Source organism: Mobula hypostoma, chromosome 8, assembly GCF_963921235.1.
Source record: "Mobula hypostoma chromosome 8, sMobHyp1.1, whole genome shotgun sequence".
NCBI lineage: Eukaryota > Metazoa > Chordata > Chondrichthyes > Myliobatiformes > Myliobatidae > Mobula > Mobula hypostoma.
In genome coordinates this window covers 160,074,334-160,088,384 of record NC_086104.1, presented here as the reverse complement: position 1 = coordinate 160,088,384, position 14,051 = coordinate 160,074,334, and the positions used below count along the sequence as shown (strand labels likewise).

General features: G+C 49.6%; 1 protein-coding gene across 1 annotated transcript in view; it reads right to left on the bottom strand.

The window, feature by feature from the left end:
- gfra2b (GDNF family receptor alpha 2b) overlaps positions 1-14,051 on the bottom strand; it is a 401,770-nt gene that overhangs the window by 376,025 nt on the left and 11,694 nt on the right. The window lies entirely within an intron of this gene.

Here is a 14,051-nt window from a genome sequence, read left to right as displayed (position 1 = left end):
AAGGAGATGACAAAGGCAAGTTTTTTTTTTAAACAGAGGAAGCGGTGGGTGCCTGGAACAGGCAGACAATGAAGGGAAAAGAATCACATACAGGCAGATGGAGTTAGAATACATACGATGGACCGCAGGGCCTGTCCCTGTGCTGTTACTCATTCTAGGTTCCTCTTTTCTGTACAGTAGGGGGTACAAGCCCAACCCTCACTAAACTGCACCCGTTCCAGGTACTAGACCAGTAACCCTTCCCTGAACTATTTCCAATATAGTCATACTATTTCTTAAACAGAGAGATATCAGACTGTGGTCTCATCCTTCCCCAGTATACCTGAACCCGGCACTTCAACTCCCCAGCAACAAAACAACAGTACGGGGTCAACTTTCTAACTCTTTGCTGTTATCACACGTCACCTCTTTGCAAATCAGGCTCAAGAAATCCTCAGAGCACAGTTAGACATTCAGACATTCTGCTTCCCCTCTCATTTCTCTTGCCAGATTTCTCAGACCTTTGGCCAATTAAGCCATCTATTACCCTCCCTTGTCTCCCTAAGGTCCTCTCTCATACAGTTTGTGTAACTGAACTCTTGGGGATCAGGTATCACTGCAGTAAATCCATGTCACAATCCGTTCAAAGGGAGCACATCTTTCAGCTGAATGAGCCCATTAATTCAATGAGAAAGACCCATAGTACAACTCTAACCATTCATCTCACTTGTCCATGTGTGGCTAAACCTACCTAGTTACAAAGATACAAACGTACTGTTTCACGTACCCTTGGTACCAGTGTAAATTGTAAATATTCATTACGCAAGTCTGTTTTAAATGACCAGCAATTTGAAAATAAGTACAAATTGCCAGAGAACACAAGAGGTTCTGCAGATGCTGGAAATCTTGAGCAACTCATACAAAATGTTACAGGAACTCAGCAGGTTAGGCAGCATCGACAGAGGGAGTAAACAGTTGACTATTAATTCTGCTCCATAGATGCTGCCCGATTTGCTGAGTTACTCCTGCATTTTGCGGCGTGTTGCTCAAGATTACTAGAGGAACTGCATAGCATTGGGAGATGGAGTCTTCACCTGAAAAGTTGACCGTCCATTCCCCCCGCCCCTCACAGATACTGCCTGACCCACTGAGTTTCTCCAGACTTTGTTTATTTATACCAGTTGTGTTTGCAATGTAGAAATGCATTTACTGTCTCAAATATTTCTGCTCCCTAACCAGCAACAGACTCCTAATGATTAGGTTCCATTTTCCCAGTTTTTTCAATCATATTTTATTTAGAGATGCAGAACGGTAACAAGCCCTTCCAGCCCATCAGGCTGGCGCCGCCCAATTACACCCACGTGACTAATTCACCGACTAACTGTGTCCTTGGACTGTGAGAGGAAACCAGAACACTCAGAGGAAACCCACACGGTCACGGACAGAAAGTACAAACTCCTTACAGACGGCAGCAGGAAATGAATCTGTGTAGTAGCTGCTCTAATAGTGTAACACGGACTGCTTTTAAATGATACTATTGTACCTGCCTCAACTACTTCTTCTGGCAGCTCGTTCCATGGACTCACCACTCTCTCTGTGAAAATGTTACGCATCAGCTCCCTTTTAAATCATTTCCCTCTCACCTCAAATCTATGCCCCCTACCCTGGGGGAATGTATAGTACAAACTCCTTACAACCACGCTGAGATATTTTACTGAGATTTCTGACTGTTCTCCTGCAGTTATTAAATCTTCAAGATTCACCACTGAATGGAAAACCAAAACCAGCAAATTCCCTTTCAATTCTTCATCATTTTCTGATGGTGCGGGGCCTGTACCTGCTGCAGTTTGGAAGAATGGTGGGGGTGGGGGGTGGAATCTCATTGAAACCTATTGAATATTGAAAGCCCTAGAGAGAGTAGATGTGGAGAGATGGGGGGAGGGGAGATCTAGGACCAGAGGGCTCAGCCACAGAATAGAAGAACATTGCTTTAGATCAGAGATGAGGATGAATTTCTTCACCAGAGGGAGATAAATCTATGGAATTTATTGCCACGGATCATGGAGGAGGCCAAGTCATTGGGTATGTTTAAAGCAGAGGTTGATAGGTTCTTGATTAGTCAGGGTGTCAATGGTTAGGGAAAGAAGGCAGGAGAATGGGGTTGAGGGGGAAAATAAATCAGCCATGATATAACCATATAGCAATTACAGCACGGAAACAGGCCATCTCGGCCCTTCTAGTCCGTGCCGAACTCTTACTCTCACCTAGTCCTACCAACCTGCACTCAGCCCATAACCCTCCATTCCCTTCCTGTTCATATATCTATCCATTTTAACTTTAAACAACAACATCGAACCTGCCTCAACCACTTCTAGTAGAAGCTCGTTCCACACAGCTACCACTCTCTGAGTAAAGAAGTTCCCCTTCATGTTATCCCTAAACTTTTGCCCCTTAACTCTCACCTCATGTCCTCTTGTTTGAATCTCCCCCACTCTCAATGGAAAAAGCCTATCCACATCAACGCTATCTATCCCACCCATAATCCTAAATACCTCAACCTTCTGCGCTCCAAAGAATAAAGACCTAACTTGTTCAATCTTTCTCTGTAACTTAGGAGATGAAACCTGGGCAATATGATGGAGCACAGCAGATGAACTGAATGGAATGAAATGAACTAAATTTGCTCCTATGTCTTTTGGCTGCTTCTGTTTTGCGGTTTATACAATTTACCAAGCATCTGATACTTTGTAAGAGGTGTTTCAAGCCCTTAAGATTTCTCATAATATTATTAAACTCTCAAGGAAGGGTATGTTCCTGCGTACTCCCTTTGCAATGCAGAACCACTGAAGAATGCAGAAGATCACCCCAGCACTGAGTGAAGAGCTCAAACTGGGAGGATGAGGTCCAGGGACTTTTCTCTCACCATAAAAGTCAGAGTCAAAGAGAGAATCGCCTTTCAGTCCATTGAATCTATGCTGAGCAACCACTGATTTCTTCACATCATGCTCTCATTCAATAGAACCTAGAAAATTATAGTACAGGTCCTTTGGCCCACGATATTACACTGACCTTTTAACCTACTTTAAGATCAATCTCCCTTGCATAGTCCTCCATATTTCTATCAATATTCTCACCATACTTCTAACAACTCTTCTTAAATCCTACCCCTTACCTACACACTAGGGCAATTAACCTACCAACCTGCATGTTTCTGCGAATGTGAGAGGACATTCTTGCACCCAAAGGTCACAGGGAGAACATGCAACCTCCACAAAGGGAGTACAAAAGGTCAGGATTGAACTTGAGTTGCTGGACTGCCATCAGGGTGTCCACAGGGCAATGTTAATCAAGGCCACCTGTTGAGAGAGAGGTGAGAATGTTTGGATCTTTCCTGCCAGAGGCCATGGGGAGAGAATCAGAATCAGGTTTAATGTCACTGACGTATGTCATAAATTTCCTGTTTGATAGTACAATAAATAAAAGCCTTTAAATTACAATGAAATCAAATAATTAGTGTTAAAGAGAGCAAAAATACTGAGGTAGTGTTCATGGGTTCATTGTGTGTCCAGAAATCTGATGGCAGAGGGGAAGAAGCTGTTCCTGAAATGTCAAGTGTGTATCTTCAGGCTCCTGTATCTCCGCCCAAGTGGGAGCAATGAGAAGGGGGCATGCCCCGGGTGATGGGGGTCCTTGATGATGGATGCCCCCTTTTGATTGTCCTCAATGCTAGTGCCCAGGATGGAGCTGGTTGAGTTTACTTTTTCTGATCCTGTGCAGTGGCCCCTCCATACCAGATGGTGAATCAACCAGCTAGAATGCTCTACACTGTACACCTGTAAAATTTTGCTGGAGCCTTTTTTGGCATACCAAATCTCCCCAAGCACCTAAAGAAAATTGCCTTCTTTGTAATTGCATCAATATGTTGGGTCCAGGATAGATCTTCTGAGATGTTCAACTCTGAGTCCATAATGTAGCAAGCTACTGACTCACGTGCATCCTGTCTGGCCAACTGAAACTCTTCATCAATTGGACCAAAGGCACGCAGGTCTACAGTCACACCCGTGATTGGTGGCAAGAAACCAGCATACAGCTTCGCAGACTTAAATACAAATCCCAAAGTAGCTGCTTAGCAACACTGAGGACACCCTGATGTGGGCCCTGGGCATTGTCACCCAACTCACGGGCATCATGGACAGCAAGTGTTGTGGAGCAGACCGGTGGTTCCACCAGCTGTGTGTCTGCTGTAGGCTGCAGCCCTAGTGTTGACATTGCTCCTCTGTGGCAGCTGCATCACGACAGGCACGTTCCTCACCAAACTCCAGTCAGGGAGGCACTGAGCTGTGATGCCCTTTGAGGTCCTGGCTCAGACTCAGTTGTAGTTTAAGTTTGCAGAGATGGCTTTGGGAACAGTGCAGTGAGCTGGGGGGTCAGATTAGGGTTTAGGGACAGGGATGAGGGATAGTTAGAGGTCAGGGGCAGTAAATGAAGAGTCAGGGCAAGGAAGAGGTGGTCAGAGCTCTCCGTGGTTGATGGGCAACAATCCCCAAGGACGGATGTCAAGTTGGCAGATGCTGAGGAGAAAGACCAACAATTCCCAGGGTCATTGACCAAAGAGGGCCACTGACCCTGCAGGGTTAGAGGGTTGAGTAGGAAGCATGAAGGCCGGTGACCCACCCACCCCACAACCCCCAGTCGGCAAAATGCAGAGGATGAAATCTGAAAGTCAAAGCCCTTGGATCAACATGTCTGGAAGATGGACGCACAAATTCTGAGAGTCTGGGCCAGGGACTGGAGACTTGGAGACAATCAGTCCTGGGGTTGGAGATCTGCTGGTGTGGGAAAGGGGCTGGTATTGCTGCTGTCATTTTCATTCATTGTTGTAGTGCTGTTGTTATTGCTTGTGTTGTTCTGCTGAACATCGTGGGCACCAGAAAGTGTATTTCCACTTGGGGACTACCCCCAACTCATCCTGAGGTCGTAATGGTTGATAACACAATCACAAATACTGGAGAAACTCAGCAGGTCGGGCAGCATCTGTGGAAATGAACGTACAGTTGACATTTTTGGCTGAGATAATTCTCCACTCCAGTATTCTGTGCACGTTGCTCCGGATTTCCAGCATCTGCAGAATCTCCAGTGTTTATGACACATTTCACTGTATGTTTCAATGTACATACGATAAAGAAGAGAATCTGAGGACAAGAAGGATTGGGGAGGGAATATTATAGATCGGGGGATCCCAACCTTTTTTAGGCTATGGACCCCTACCATTAAGCAAGGGGTTTATGGAACCCCTGTTGTAGGTTGAATCAGGGCAAGTTTCCATGCCATTCAGTAAGGGCTGATCCAGAGAGGAGAGAATGTGAAATGGCAAGTGACAGCCCAAGGTCCCAAGCTATCCATACTGGGCAGCAATGGCCCCCTCAATGACAGTGTCCACTAACCACACTTAACCCATCTCTGTCTGTTAACATTTGACCCTCCTCTCTCGTTCACCACACTTCACCCTCCTTTCTCGTTCACACTTCACCCTCCTCTCTCGTTCACACTTCACCCTCCTCTCCGTTCACACTTCACCCTTCTGTCTCGTTCACACTTCACCATCCTCTCTCATTCACACTTCACCCTCCTCTCGTTCACCACACTTCACCATCCTCTCTCGTTCACACTTCACCCTCCTCTCTCGTTCACACTTCACTCTCCTCTCTCGTTCACACTTCACCCTCCTCTCTCGTTCACACTTTACCCTCATCTTCGTTCACACTTCAACCTCCTCTCTCGTTCACACTTTACCCTCCTCTGTCGTTCACACTTCACCCTCCTCTCGTTCACCACACTTCACCCTCCTCTCCCTTTCACACTTCACCCTCCTCTCCCTTTCACACTTCACAATCCTCTCCGTTCACAAATCACCCTCCTCTCCGTTCACACTTCACTCTCCTCTCCGTTCACACTTCACCCTCCTCTCCGTTCACACATCACCCTCCTCTCCGTTCACACTTCACCCTTCTCTCTCGTTCACACTTCACCCTCCTCTCTTGTTCACCACATTTCACCCTCCTCTCATTCACACTTCACTCTCCTCTCCGTTCACACTTCACCCTCATCTCTCGTTCACCACACTTCACCCTCCTCTCTCGTTCACACTTCACCCTTCTGTCTCGTTCACACTTCACCCTCCTCTCTCGTTCACACTTCACTCTCCTCTCCGTTCACACTTCACCCTCCTCTCTCATTCACCACACTTCACCCTCCTCTCTCGTTCACACTTCACACTCCTCTCTCGTTCACACTTCTCCCTCCTCTCTCATTCAAACTTCACCCTCCTCTCTCGTTCACCACACTTCACCCACCTCTCTCGTTCACACTTCACCCTCTTATCTCGTTCACACTTCACACTCCTCTTTCATTCACACTTCCTCTCTCGTTCACAACACTTCACCCTCCTCTCTCGTTTACACTTCACCCTCCTCTCTTGTTCACCACACTTCACCCTCCTCTCCGTTCACACTTCACCCTCCTCTGTCGTTCACACTTCACCCTCCTCTCTCGTTCACACTTCACCCTCCTCTCTCCGTTCACACTTCACTCTCCTCTCCGTTCACACTTCACCCTTGTCTCGTTCACACTTCACCCTCCTCTCTCGTTCACCACACTTCACCCTCCTCTCTTGTTCACACTTCATCCTCCTCTCTCGTTCACCACACTTCACCCTCCTCTCTCATTCACCACACTTCACCCTCTTCTCTCGTTCACACTTCACCCTCCTCTCTCGTTCACCACACTTCACCCTGCTCTCTCGTTCACACTTCACCCTCCTCTCTCGTTCACCACACTTCACCCTCCTCTCTCGTTCACATTTCACCCTCTTCTCTCGTTCACCACACTTCACCCACCTCTCTCATTCAGACTTCACCCTCCTCTCTCGTTCACACTTCATCCTCCTCTCTCGTTCACACTTCATCCTCCTGTCTCGTTCACACTTCACCCTCCTCTCTCGTTCACCACACTTCACCCTCCTCTCTCGTTCACACTTCATCCTCCTCTCTCATTCACACTTCATCCTCCTGTCTCGTTCACACTTCACCCTCCTCTCTCGTTCACCACACTTCACCCTCCTCTCTCGTTCACACTTCACCCTCCTCTCTCATTCACCACACTTCACCCTCTTCTCTCGTTCACACTTCACACTCCTCTTTCATTCACACTTCCTCTCTCGTTCACAACACTTCACCCTCTTCTCTCGTTCACACTTCACCCTCCTCTCTCGTTCACCACACTTCACCCTCCCGTCCGTTCACACTTCACCCTCCTCTGTCGTTCACACTTCACCCTCCTCTCCGTTCACACTTCACCCTCCTCTCTCGTTCACACTTCATCCTGCTCTCTCGTTCACCACACTTCAACCTCCTCTCTCATTCACACTTCACCCTCCTCTCTCCGTTCACACTTCACTCTCCTCTCCGTTCACACTTCACCCTTGTCTCGTTCACACTTCACCCTCCTCTCTCGTTCACCACACTTCACCCTCCTCTCTTGTTCACACTTCATCCTCCTCTCTCGTTCACCACACTTCACCCTCCTCTCTCATTCACCACACTTCACCCTCTTCTCTCGTTCACACTTCACCCTCCTCTCTCGTTCACACTTCACCCTCCTCTCTCGTTCACCACACTTCACCCTCCTCTCTCGTTCACCACACTTCACCCTCCTCTCTCGTTCACATTTCACCCTCTTCTCTCGTTCACCACACTTCACCCACCTCTCTCATTCAGACTTCACCCTCCTCTCTCGTTCACACTTCATCCTCCTCTCTCGTTCACACTTCATCCTCCTGTCTCGTTCACACTTCACCTTCCTCTCTCGTTCACCACACTTCACCCTCCTCTCTCGTTCACACTTCATCCTCCTCTCTCATTCACACTTCATCCTCCTGTCTCGTTCACACTTCACCCTCCTCTCTCGTTCACCACACTTCACCCTCCTCTCTCGTTCACACTTCACCCTCCTCTCTCATTCACCACACTTCACCCTCTTCTCTCGTTCACACTTCACACTCCTCTTTCATTCACACTTCCTCTCTCGTTCACAACACTTCACCCTCCTCTCTCGTTCACACTTCACCCTCCTCTCTCGTTCACCACACTTCACCCTCCCGTCCGTTCACACTTTACCCTCCTCTGTCGTTCACACTTCACCCTCCTCTCTCGTTCACACATCACCCTCCTCTCTCGTTCACACTTCACCCTTCTCTCTCGTTCACACTTCACCCTCCTCTCTTGTTCACCACACTTCACCCTCCTCTCTTGTTCACACTGCACCCTCCTCTCTTGTTCATACTGCACCGTCCTCTCTCGTTCACACTGCACCGTCCTCTCTCGTTCACACTTCACCTTCCTCTCCGTTCACACTTCACTCTCCTCTCTCGTTCACACTTCACCCTACTCTCTCGTTCACACTTCACCCTCCTCTCCCTTTCACACTTCACCCTCCTCTCCGTTCACACTTCACCCTCCTCTCGTTCACACATCATCCTGCTCTCTCGTTCACCACACTTCAACCTCCTCTCTCGTTCACCACACTTCACCCTCCTCTCTCCGTTCACACTTCACCCTCCTCTCTCGTTCACACTTCATCCTCCTCTCTCGTTCACCACACTTCACCTTGCTCTCGTTCACACTTCACCCTCCTCTCTCGTTCACCACACTTCACCCTCCTCTCTCATTCACACTTCAACCTCCTCTCTCGTGCACACTTCCCCCTCCTCTCTCGTTCACACCACCCTCCTCTCTCGTTCACACATCACCCTCCTCTCTCGTTCACACTTCACCCTTCTCTCTCGTTCACACTTCACCCTCCTCTCTTGTTCACCACACTTCACCCTCCTCTCTTGTTCACACTGCACCCTCCTCTCTTGTTCATACTGCACCGTCCTCTCTCGTTCACACTGCACCGTCCTCTCTCGTTCACACTTCACCTTTCTCTCCGTTCACACTTCACTCTCCTCTCCGTTCACACTTCACCCTTCTGTCTCGTTCACACTTCACCATCCTCTCTCATTCACACTTCACCCTCCTCTCGTTCACCACACTTCACCATCCTCTCTCGTTCACACTTCACCCTCCTCTCTCGTTTACACTTCACCCTCCTCTCTCGTTCACACTTTACCCTCATCTGCATTCACACTTCACTCTCCTCCGTCGTTCACACTTTACCCTCCTCTGTCATTCACACTTCACCCTCCTCTCCCTTTCACACTTCACCATCCTCTCCGTTCACAAATCACCCTCCTCTCCGTTCACACTTCACTCTCCTCTCCGTTCACACTTCACCCTCTTCTCCGTTCACAAATCACCCTCCTCTCGTTCACACTTCACTCTCCTCTCCGTTCACACTTCACTCTCCTCTCCGTTCACACATCACCCTCCTCTCTGTTCACACTTCACCCTTCTCTCTCGTTCACACTTCACCCTCCTCTCTTGTTCACCACACTTCACCCTCCTCTCGTTCACCACACTTCACCTTCCTCTCCGTTCACACTTCACCCTCCTCTCTCATTCACCACACTTCACCCTCCTCTCTCGTTCACACTTCACTCTCCTCTCTCGTTCACACTTCAGCCTCCTCTCCGTTCACACTTCACCCTTCTGTCTCGTTCACACTTCACCATCCTCTCTATTTCACACTTCACCCTCCTCTCGTTCACCACACTTCACCCTCCTCTCCGTTCACACTTCACCCTCTTATCTCGTTCACACTTCACACTCCTCTTTCATTCACACTTCCTCTCTCGTTCACAACACTTCACCCTCCTCTCTCGTTTACACTTCACCCTCCTCTCTTGTTCACCACACTTCACCCTCCTCTCCGTTCACACTTCACCCTCCTCTGTCGTTCACACTTCACCCTCCTCTCTCGTTCACACTTCACCCTCCTCTCTCCGTTCACACTTCACTCTCCTCTCCGTTCACACTTCACCCTTGTCTCGTTCACACTTCACCCTCCTCTCTTGTTCACACTTCATCCTCCTCTCTCGTTCACCACACTTCACCCTCCTCTCTCATTCACCACACTTCACCCTCTTCTCTCGTTCACACTTCACCCTCCTCTCTCGTTCACCACACTTCACCCTGCTCTCTCGTTCACACTTCACCCTCCTCTCTCGTTCACCACACTTCACCCTCCTCTCTCGTTCACATTTCACCCTCTTCTCTCGTTCACCACACTTCACCCACCTCTCTCATTCAGACTTCACCCTCCTCTCTCGTTCACACTTCATCCTCCTCTCTCGTTCACACTTCATCCTCCTGTCTCGTTCACACTTCACCCTCCTCTCTCGTTCACCACACTTCACCCTCCTCTCTCGTTCACACTTCATCCTCCTCTCTCATTCACACTTCATCCTCCTGTCTCGTTCACACTTCACCCTCCTCTCTCGTTCACCACACTTCACCCTCCTCTCTCGTTCACACTTCACCCTCCTCTCTCATTCACCACACTTCACCCTCTTCTCTCGTTCACACTTCACACTCCTCTTTCATTCACACTTCCTCTCTCGTTCACAACACTTCACCCTCTTCTCTCGTTCACACTTCACCCTCCTCTCTCGTTCACCACACTTCACCCTCCCGTCCGTTCACACTTCACCCTCCTCTGTCGTTCACACTTCACCCTCCTCTCCGTTCACACTTCACCCTCCTCTCTCGTTCACACTTCATCCTGCTCTCTCGTTCACCACACTTCAACCTCCTCTCTCATTCACACTTCACCCTCCTCTCTCCGTTCACACTTCACTCTCCTCTCCGTTCACACTTCACCCTTGTCTCGTTCACACTTCACCCTCCTCTCTCGTTCACCACACTTCACCCTCCTCTCTTGTTCACACTTCATCCTCCTCTCTCGTTCACCACACTTCACCCTCCTCTCTCATTCACCACACTTCACCCTCTTCTCTCGTTCACACTTCACCCTCCACTCTCGTTCACACTTCACCCTCCTCTCTCGTTCACCACACTTCACCCTCCTCTCTCGTTCACCACACTTCACCCTCCTCTCTCGTTCACATTTCACCCTCTTCTCTCGTTCACCACACTTCACCCACCTCTCTCATTCAGACTTCACCCTCCTCTCTCGTTCACACTTCATCCTCCTCTCTCGTTCACACTTCATCCTCCTGTCTCGTTCACACTTCACCTTCCTCTCTCGTTCACCACACTTCACCCTCCTCTCTCGTTCACACTTCATCCTCCTCTCTCATTCACACTTCATCCTCCTGTCTCGTTCACACTTCACCCTCCTCTCTCGTTCACCACACTTCACCCTCCTCTCTCGTTCACACTTCACCCTCCTCTCTCATTCACACTTCACCCTCTTCTCTCGTTCACACTTCACACTCCTCTTTCATTCACACTTCCTCTCTCGTTCACAACACTTCACCCTCCTCTCTCGTTCACACTTCACCCTCCTCTCTCGTTCACCACACTTCACCCTCCCGTCCGTTCACACTTTACCCTCCTCTGTCGTTCACACTTCACCCTCCTCTCTCGTTCACACATCACCCTCCTCTCTCGTTCACACTTCACCCTTCTCTCTCGTTCACACTTCACCCTCCTCTCTTGTTCACCACACTTCACCCTCCTCTCTTGTTCACACTGCACCCTCCTCTCTTGTTCATACTGCACCGTCCTCTCTCGTTCACACTGCACCGTCCTCTCTCGTTCACACTTCACCTTCCTCTCCGTTCACACTTCACTCTCCTCTCTCGTTCACACTTCACCCTACTCTCTCGTTCACACTTCACCCTCCTCTCCCTTTCACACTTCACCCTCCTCTCCGTTCACACTTCACCCTCCTCTCGTTCACACATCATCCTGCTCTCTCGTTCACCACACTTCAACCTCCTCTCTCGTTCACCACACTTCACCCTCCTCTCTCCGTTCACACTTCACCCTCCTCTCTCGTTCACACTTCATCCTCCTCTCTCGTTCACCACACTTCACCTTGCTCTCGTTCACACTTCACCCTCCTCTCTCGTTCACCACACTTCACCCTCCTCTCTCATTCACACTTCAACCTCCTCTCTCGTGCACACTTCCCCCTCCTCTCTCGTTCACACCACCCTCCTCTCTCGTTCACACATCACCCTCCTCTCTCGTTCACACTTCACCCTTCTCTCTCGTTCACACTTCACCCTCCTCTCTTGTTCACCACACTTCACCCTCCTCTCTTGTTCACACTGCACCCTCCTCTCTTGTTCATACTGCACCGTCCTCTCTCGTTCACACTGCACCGTCCTCTCTCGTTCACACTTCACCTTTCTCTCCGTTCACACTTCACTCTCCTCTCCGTTCACACTTCACCCTTCTGTCTCGTTCACACTTCACCATCCTCTCTCATTCACACTTCACCCTCCTCTCGTTCACCACACTTCACCATCCTCTCTCGTTCACACTTCACCCTCCTCTCTCGTTTACACTTCACCCTCCTCTCTCGTTCACACTTTACCCTCATCTGCATTCACACTTCACTCTCCTCCGTCGTTCACACTTTACCCTCCTCTGTCATTCACACTTCACCCTCCTCTCCCTTTCACACTTCACCATCCTCTTCGTTCACAAATCACCCTCCTCTCCGTTCACACTTCACTCTCCTCTCCGTTCACACTTCACCCTCTTCTCCGTTCACAAATCACCCTCCTCTCGTTCACACTTCACTCTCCTCTCCGTTCACACTTCACTCTCCTCTCCGTTCACACATCACCCTCCTCTCTGTTCACACTTCACCCTTCTCTCTCGTTCACACTTCACCCTCCTCTCTTGTTCACCACACTTCACCCTCCTCTCGTTCACCACACTTCACCTTCCTCTCCGTTCACACTTCACCCTCCTCTCTCATTCACCACACTTCACCCTCCTCTCTCGTTCACACTTCACTCTCCTCTCTCGTTCACACTTCAGCCTCCTCTCCGTTCACACTTCACCCTTCTGTCTCGTTCACACTTCACCATCCTCTCTATTTCACACTTCACCCTCCTCTCGTTCACCACACTTCACCCTCCTCTCCGTTCACACTTCACCCTCCTCTCTCATTCACACTTCACTCTCCTCTCTCGTTCACACTTCACCCTCCTCTCTCGTTCACACTTCACCCTCCTCTCTGTTCACACTTCACCCTCCTCTCTGTTCACACTTCACCCTCCTCTCTCGTTCACACTTCACTCTCCTCTCTCGTTCACACTTCACCCTCCTCTCTCGTTCACACTTCCCCCTCCTCTCTCGTTCACACTTCACCCTCCTCTCTCGTTCACACATCACCCTCCTCTCTCGTTCACACTTCACCCTTCTCTCTCATTCACACTTCACCCTCCTCTCTTGTTCACCACACTTCACCCTCCTCTCTTGTTCACACTGCACCCTCCTCTCTTGTTCATACTGCACCGTCCTCTCTCGTTCACACTGCACCGTCCTCTCTCGTTCACACTGCACCGTCCTCTCTCGTTCACACTTCACCTTCCTCTCCGTTCACACTTCACTCTCCTCTCTCGTTCACACTTCACCCTACTCTCTCGTTCACACTTTACCCTCATCTCCATTCACACTTCACTCTCCTCCGTCGTTCACACTTTACCCTCCTCTGTCGTTCACACTTCACCCTCCTCTCCCTTTCACACTTCACCCTCCTCTCCGTTCACACTTCACCCTCCTCTCGTTCACACATCATCCTGCTCTCTCGTTCACCACACTTCAACCTCCTCTCTCATTCACACTTCACCCTCCTCTCTCCGTTCACACTTCACCCTCCTCTCTCGTTCACACTTCATCCTCCTCTCTCGTTCACCACACTTCACCCTGCTCTCGTTCACACTTCACCCTCCTCTCTCGTTCACCACACTTCACCCTCCTCTCTCATTCACACTTCAACCTCCTCTCTCGTGCACACTTCCCCCTCCTCTCTCGTTCACACTTCACCCTCCTCTCTCGTTCACACATCACCCTCCTCTCTCGTTCACACTTCACCCTTCTCTCTCGTTCACACTTCACCCTCCTCTCTTGTTCACCACACTTCACCCTCCT